We start from the raw sequence: 7,433 nt of genomic DNA, 5'->3' as shown, positions 1-7,433 counted from the left end.
TTTAGTTGTCGTATAATAACATTTTGCGACAAAAAAAATTTTGTCGCCAAAAATGGGCATATTTTGATGAATATTTGGCGACCAAAGCTCAATTAGTCATTGTATATTAACCATTGCCGACAAAAATTTGAAATTAGTAGCGAAATAGGATTCTTTCGGCGACCAATAACCATTTTGTCACTAAAGCTTCGAAATTTTTTTAGAAGGAAACTAATTAATATTCGTGCCCAATATATATTACGCACACACATTTTTGTTTTGTTTTCACTCACACACCAACATACAGAGCAGTCCATACCTCACCTCACCGTCGATCGCTCACCACCGCCGATCATCACCATCGTTGGCCACCAGCGGTCGCCACCATGACCACTGCAAATCGGCCCCACCACTGATTACAAGTATTTGTCTCTCGTCTCTCTCCCTCTCTGTCGATCTGGGTCTGTCTGTATCTCTTTCTCGCCGTCTCTCCCATGCTCGTGTCTAATGATTTCTGTACGGTTTGTATACGTTTTTTTTTCTTTCATTTTCTGTTGATTTCGTAAACAATTTGTTAGGGATTTTTCTGATTTCGTGAATGGGTTTGGTTGAAATTTCGGATTGGGGATTTCTGATTCTCGATTTTGGATTGGTATTAGATGTATGGGAGTGAAAAATGGTTTGAGGCTTTCAAAATAATGGGAGGTTAACAATTATGTTTCAATGAAACTTCTCTATAATTCATTAAAATATGGAAGGTTCTTATAGTTTATAAAACTTTGGAAGGTGACTTGAGCACTTATTCTCCAGAACCATGCTAGCTACATATCTGATAATGATTCTAAATCAATATTGACCTTGTTGGGTGTTAATGTTCCTGCTTTTGTTGCGGGTTTAGGGTTTTTCCATGTAGGGCTTTTTTTGTTTTCATATGAGTGATGTGAGTTTTCTCTTTCTTAGTTGTATTTTCCTCTCTCATCAGTTCTCACTCTCTACCAAACCTACACGCCATCATTTTTGGGTTTGAGGAACAACTTCTAATTGCGTATGTATCAAGCAACCATCAATAACAGCTACATTCCTAATCTTCATGTGTTATAGTTTTCAGAATATTTGTCGTCATTTGAAACAAATTTTTACTGATTTTATTTGGGAATTTTTTCCCCTCATTCTTTGAATTTGGAACTCTATTAATGATAATCTTGTCAATATACCATCTTTGGTGATTTTCTATCCCTCTTTTAAGTGTTAGTGGTGGTTGTCTTTAGTTTTTATAGAATTTTTCAAATTACATAGTTAATTTTGAATTGTTTTATGTCTTATTCACCCAAGTTTTTTTTTTTTTTTTTTGAATTGTTGAAAAGGATTGGTGAATCTAGCATCGATCTCAGAAGTAGAGAGGGTAATAGTTTTTCCTTATTTAAATATTTAGTTTCCATTTTATTCTTGTGGTTATTGTTTATCTTCTTGATTAGCCACAATGATTTGTAATATATGTTGGTGTTGGTCTTACGCAGACTTTTTATTCTTTTTGTACCTTTTAAAGATCTCGAAGAGCTTCCCAAGTGGAACTATGATGGATGTAGCATATGCCAAGCTTATGGAGAAAAATGTTAATTGATCATATTGTATGTTATCTTGTTTTCACTTTTTTTCTTATTATATTGATTGCTCTTTTCTAGTATTATTTTCCATCTTTTGCTAGATTTAAATTTAAATGAAATGGGTGCTTGGTTTTGTAATTTGTTTATATAATATGACAATCCTCAACCAATTTTTAAAGATCCATTCTGGTGGGGTAACAATATATTGGTAGTGGTGAATTAAGCCTGTATTTTGCATTCAATTTTGTTTGATTTTGGGGAATTTCCACTATGATGTGGTAAACAAATTTTGTTTGGCTGTCTTTCTCATTATATTGTCTTCTTAATTGGGCATGTGTCAATATTTTTCTATACTCTATTTTATGTTTTCTTGCTATTCATATTCTAAGTCTATCATGTGTTTTAAAAAATTATAATATTGACTTTTTTAATACTTTTTTTTTTCCTCCCTAAGAGCTCTTAAATATGTTATAATTGTACACCCAATACACGTGGACATTAGGATATGCATCTTTAACAAATTATAGTTGAACAACCAGAATTTTGCTTTGGGATTATCAATTAACAAAACCTTTTCTTCTCCCCTCAGCATGGGTTAACAATATAATGTCATGAACTAAAATTATGGAAAGACGTTGCTGATGACCCAACAATGAACACATACCCCATGACGGCGTGCTAATGACCAATCAACAAACACACTACGAAAAACTTGAGGTTTACACTGTGGTTGCTTTGTATAATTGAAAATATTTTCTTTAAAAGTCAACCTCAGTTGAGAAATCTGTGGCCAAAACATAAGAAATTAGGATTAGAAAGTGTGATTAATCAATAGCCTAAATACTCTCACATCTTTCTAGTGCAAACCTTTGTAACTCCATTGAAACAACAGAGGATGGTTTTTTCCACTTTGGCTGCTTGATGCTTGACTGCTATGCTTAGGTGCTAGCTGATGGTTGTTAGTCATGTGGTGTTTGTTAATCTATTGGTATTCATGCTTGACCATTTATTTTTTTGGTAGTCATGGTGCTGTACATATTTTTTTATGTTGCTTGACCTTTTTGATTGTTGATAATTTTAGCAGTAGGGAAGAGGTAAGGCCTTAATTCACGAAATCCTTACTCTAGTTAATGATTGTTGGAACATTATTTGTCCAGGGTTACAGGAAAGTACCTCTGGTTCCAGATTCATTTCTTAATGTCCAAAAATTACCCGAATACCTAGGATTTTCAAAGCATTGGCTAAAAGCTGGTTAAGCAAATGTTGAACAGAAAACGAGTGAATTTCATATTTTCTGCTAGAGTCCTGCTCTTTTGCAACTTATTGAGTATTTTCCATGACTTTATTATGGAGATGCAGCTCCTGGTTGACTTGGCAGCAGCCAAAGTATGATGATATGGTGTTTTCCTTTTGAAATGCAAGAAATTTCCATTCAAATCATATGTGCAACTTGAGGATCTTGGTTGTTGAATCACTAACTGGGGATCAGCACAAAGATTGCTTCATCTGATACTTCTTTAATTTTCAGAACCATCATTAAACTAGATGAATGACTAAAGCACGCATTTCTTTAGAGAAAGACTGTTTTTTTCCTTTTTTCGGATGCTAAATATTTCTTAGAACATGGAGTGTGAATCAAATTCATCTGTCAATTGAAATTGAGATACTAAAGCAAGTTCTTCCCTTCTGAATCAGATATATGTAGGTATAGTGTCATCCTATGTGCCTTTTTGTAGATGGATTGAGATTGTAGGTTGTGTTTCTTTATGTTTTTCGTTGTGAAATTTAATATTTGTACATACCATAAGATGTAGAGCTTACTCACCTGGCTGCATCTTGGAAGTTATTCTCCTATATTCAAGAACATTTGTTACGCACTTACTAGCCTTGATGATTTCAGTGATAACCTTTTAAATTCATATAAACTTTAGATTAGTAAACCAATTTTCTCTTTGAACAGAACTGTGTCATTAGCAATGCAAAGACAAGTAACTTTTAAACCAATATTTGCCCATTTATAAACCGTTAATGTTGCCAACAACTGCTGCCATAGAGATCAATCTGTCCAGGACATGAACCAAGAGAGAAAAAAAAACATAGGTGATAATTGTTCCCTCAAGGTCCTAAACAACTTCCATCTACCATTAATCAGATCAATCTTTTACGAAGGAGATTAAACAACTTCCTATTTTTATACCTGTAATGTTTCTGGGCATATATTAATGATTGTAGTTTTGTTTGCTAAATCAAAGTATTTTTCACTCCCTTCTCATAACCCCTTTTTTTTGGCAGGATCTGGTTTGCTGGATAGGGACAGCTCGGAATGTGGACCACCATTGTATGCATCTCCTAATTCACGTATTCAACTTAGTCACATATAGCCACAGGTTCAGTTGGATGCTATTTTGTGCGGTATTGGAACTACACTTGGAGAACTTCTTCTATATTTCATATCTAGGACTGGTAATTTCTACAGTTAACTATTTATACCAAGTTATTATGCTCTTGCAGCATGTCCGAAAAAGGCTAATATTGTAGGTATTCTACATCATAAAAAGTACGAGTCTCTTTTGTAATAATGGTAGAAATTTAAAAAGGAAAAGGTGTGGGGAATTGTTCCTCTTTGTTTGTAATAATGGTAGAAATTTAAAAAGGAAAAGGTGTGGGGAATTGTTCCTCTTTGTTTATTTTGGTGTATTTGGAGGAAGAGATATATAGATGTGTTTTGAGGATGTTAAAGCAATGGTTTATAATTTTATAGTCTTTTTTTATATACTTATAAATCTGACGTTCAGATTTTTAGAAAAAAAAGTTGGATAACATAGATACATTTCTATAGGGTCTTCTTAATCACATGTACTTGGGTTTCCCCATTTCTTTTAGTCCCTATTAATGAAAAAGAACAAGAAATCAAAAAGGAAAATGTCTACTGATCATTTCCCTAAATAATTCTCTACATACTACCAATCTTATGTTATTGGAAACTACAAATACGAGAGTCCAACTGTGATTGTTTTTGAAAAAAATAATGACATTTAAACATTCAACGATGTTTGGACGTTTATGTATGTGAGGCTTATGTAAATGTATGTAAATGACGTATGTGAGGTCATTTATATAAATGTATGTAAATGATGTATGTGAGGTTTATTACTCATGTATGTTTGTTATTTTTATTTTTATTTTTTGTAGGTACCATGGTTCCTGCAATCAAGATGGGGCGGCGGAAGAGAGCAACAAGTGGCAACGTATTTTCAGCCTCTGAAGCATGTCCACGTTCTCTGATAAGACGCAGCCACCAGATGATACGCAAACAATGGTGGAGGAGACGCAGCCAGGTGGCGTGGGTAAGAGCATTGAACTTAGTTGTTTAGAAAAGGCCTAATTTTCTTCTTTTTTTTTTGGGTGCATAAGTCAGGTCTTTAAGGCAATGAAAACCCCATAAAGAGAAAGCAAGACAAAGAAAATATTAACATCAGCTAAATAGTGTCCAGAGCTGACCGTATAAGATCCATTCTGCCTATAGTGCCCAACCTTTCAATACATTTTGTTGGAGATACTGATTGGTAAAACAAAGGCAACACATATAATGGTTACAAAATTAGATTTTAGTTGAGTTCTAATCTTAAAAGACACCAAGGGCTGTACACTTATAATTAATAGTAATAGTTTGATAGTCACTTATTGTCTTTGCTATTACAATGCTTTTTTGTTTACAAAGGCATCAAAAAACAGGCTTCTATATGAAGTATATTGTTTGTTCATTGCTTCATTTCCAGGGAGGGGAAATTCCAGAAAACTTGGGGTATTGGCTGTTTACTAATGTAATGGTTAGAGAACCGTGACTTGTCATTCTTCATTGGTAACACCTCTGATGTGATTTTTCGTTTTTTTTTTTTTTTTTTTTGTTGAAAATTTGAAGCTTTTGAATGAATTTGACTAAAGTTTTTTTTTTAATGAAGCAGCAACCAATACTCTCACATCTTTCATTAAATTTGTTTGTAATTTGCGTCTTGCTTCCCCTTTTGTACCAGGGCAAAAAAGGTCAACTCGTGTACGAGGACCTACATTAGGCAAAGGAGTACAAAAAAAAATAGCTCGGAAAAAGGAAGAGAAATTACATGTGTATGTCAATCGGGTGTTGAATGCAATCATAGGAGGGAATGGCACCCCAACGACGAATGAGTTGGGATTGCAAATTAGACGGTTGTGCCCTCTTCAGAGCGTGAAGTCATGGAGAAAAATCGATCAAAGTACCAAAGATGCGGTCGTCCAAACGGTGCTAATAGGAGATTCATCTTGCCATAAATTAATTGTAATTGCTTAAATTAATTGATGTACTAATTCCAATCTTATGTTTGTAGGACAAGTTTGTTATCGGCGATGATTTTGACAATGATGAACAAGCTCAAGAAATCCTCGGTAGAAAGGCATAGTTGCTATACAAGGATTGGAGGTACAATCTAAAGCAAGAGTTCCTCGAACTTGAGGAAAAGGGTGTTATGACTCCTATAGCCATCCGTGTAGTGGAGTGAGCTTGGAGGACTGGAAATATCTGATTGATGTTACTTGGAAGACGAATCTCACTTGGTAACAAATTAATTAGAACCCCCATTCTTGAAATTAATTTATGTGTTGATATGTAAAAAACCTTTACTAATTCTTTTTTTTTTTTTTTTGTAATTTTGTGTTTTTTTTTTTTTTCTTGTTAGAAACGCTCTAAAGCTGGTAAACCAAATAGGGGTATGCTCCCCTATAATCATACAAGTGGATTGCAATCATTTCCTATAGCAATGTCACTTATGGTGAGAAGTAGTTATTTGTTTAGTGATGTAATGGATGATTGATTCTTCTTAATTTTGAATATTACTATGTACTACTTCATCAATGGAATTTTTTCAAACCTAATAGGCAAATGAGGATGGAGATATAGATTTCCTTGAATTTATAAGAAATCACACAAGTAGAAGAAGACGAGAGACTGGATTGACCCCAAATATGGTGAGCTACATGTGAGTATTGAATGTTGAAACCAATTTTGTTGCATATCAATTAGTAAAGTTGTTTTCAATTCCTTCTGCTATCTTGACTTTATTGTTTTCTTGCCATGACAGGATGATATGGTGAATCTATAAGTCGTAGCCACCGATGCGGGGTTCCCATTAACCCACGAAGAACTATCAAGGCAAGTGCTCGGGGCAAAAAAAAATTACTTGCGTAGATGTGGGATAGGCCCACAACCCTCTTCCACAACTTCTAGTGCGGCACGAGCACGTGATAAACATATGGAGTCAATGAGAGCAAAACTAGAGGTTCTTTGTGAGGAGCGTCAAAGAGATCACGAGGAGTTACTAAAGGAGAAAGAGGAGCGGCAAAGAGATCATGAGGAGCTATTGAAGGAGAAAGAGGTGCGGCAAAGAGATCACGAGAAGTTGCTCAAGGAGAAAGAAGAGCGCCAAAGAGATCGGGAGGAAATTATGAGGGAAAAAGAGGAGCTGATGAGACAAGTCGAAGAAGGAAAAAAAGCACGGGAGGCACAACAAATACAACTCAATCATCTGAACGACGTGGTGTCACGGCTCACAACCCTTTTGGAGGGTTCAGATGGTCATCCTACTATTCAGTAAACATAATTTTATTGATAAACTAATGCAAGTTTTACAAATACATGGATCATATTGGCATAGAATTGTTTTCTAAAGTTGCTATGCAAATTTTTTTTTGTTATGTGCTTCGAATAGGTTTTGAGGCATAATGTGAGTAGACTTTGTAGCAAACGGACCGTAATCTGATTTCCATAAGGTAACCACATGATTTCAATGAAATATTAAGTTTCCCATATTAAGGGTA

At 34.8% G+C, this 7,433-nt stretch overlaps 1 long non-coding RNA gene across 4 annotated transcripts; it reads left to right on the top strand.

Moving 5' to 3' along the window:
* The first annotated feature begins 212 nt into the window (after positions 1-212).
* LOC114280462 (uncharacterized) lies at positions 213-7,433 on the top strand. 4 transcript variants are annotated; one of them, XR_014364507.1, is made up of 10 exons: positions 213-401; positions 1,344-1,381; positions 1,497-1,607; positions 3,876-4,046; positions 4,776-4,930; positions 5,618-5,862; positions 5,948-6,173; positions 6,296-6,388; positions 6,495-6,595; positions 6,698-7,433. It is a non-coding gene; the product is annotated as an uncharacterized LOC114280462 (long non-coding RNA). The 4 variants fall into 4 exon arrangements; XR_014364506.1 differs by having other exon boundaries at positions 244-495; XR_014364509.1 differs by having other exon boundaries at positions 246-401; positions 1,526-1,607.

The sequence above is a fragment of the Camellia sinensis genome, chromosome 3, assembly GCF_055761805.1.
Source record: "Camellia sinensis isolate YWXY chromosome 3, ASM5576180v1, whole genome shotgun sequence".
NCBI classification, from domain to species: Eukaryota; Viridiplantae; Streptophyta; class Magnoliopsida; order Ericales; family Theaceae; genus Camellia; species Camellia sinensis.
This window is presented reverse-complemented; position numbering and strand designations above follow the sequence as displayed.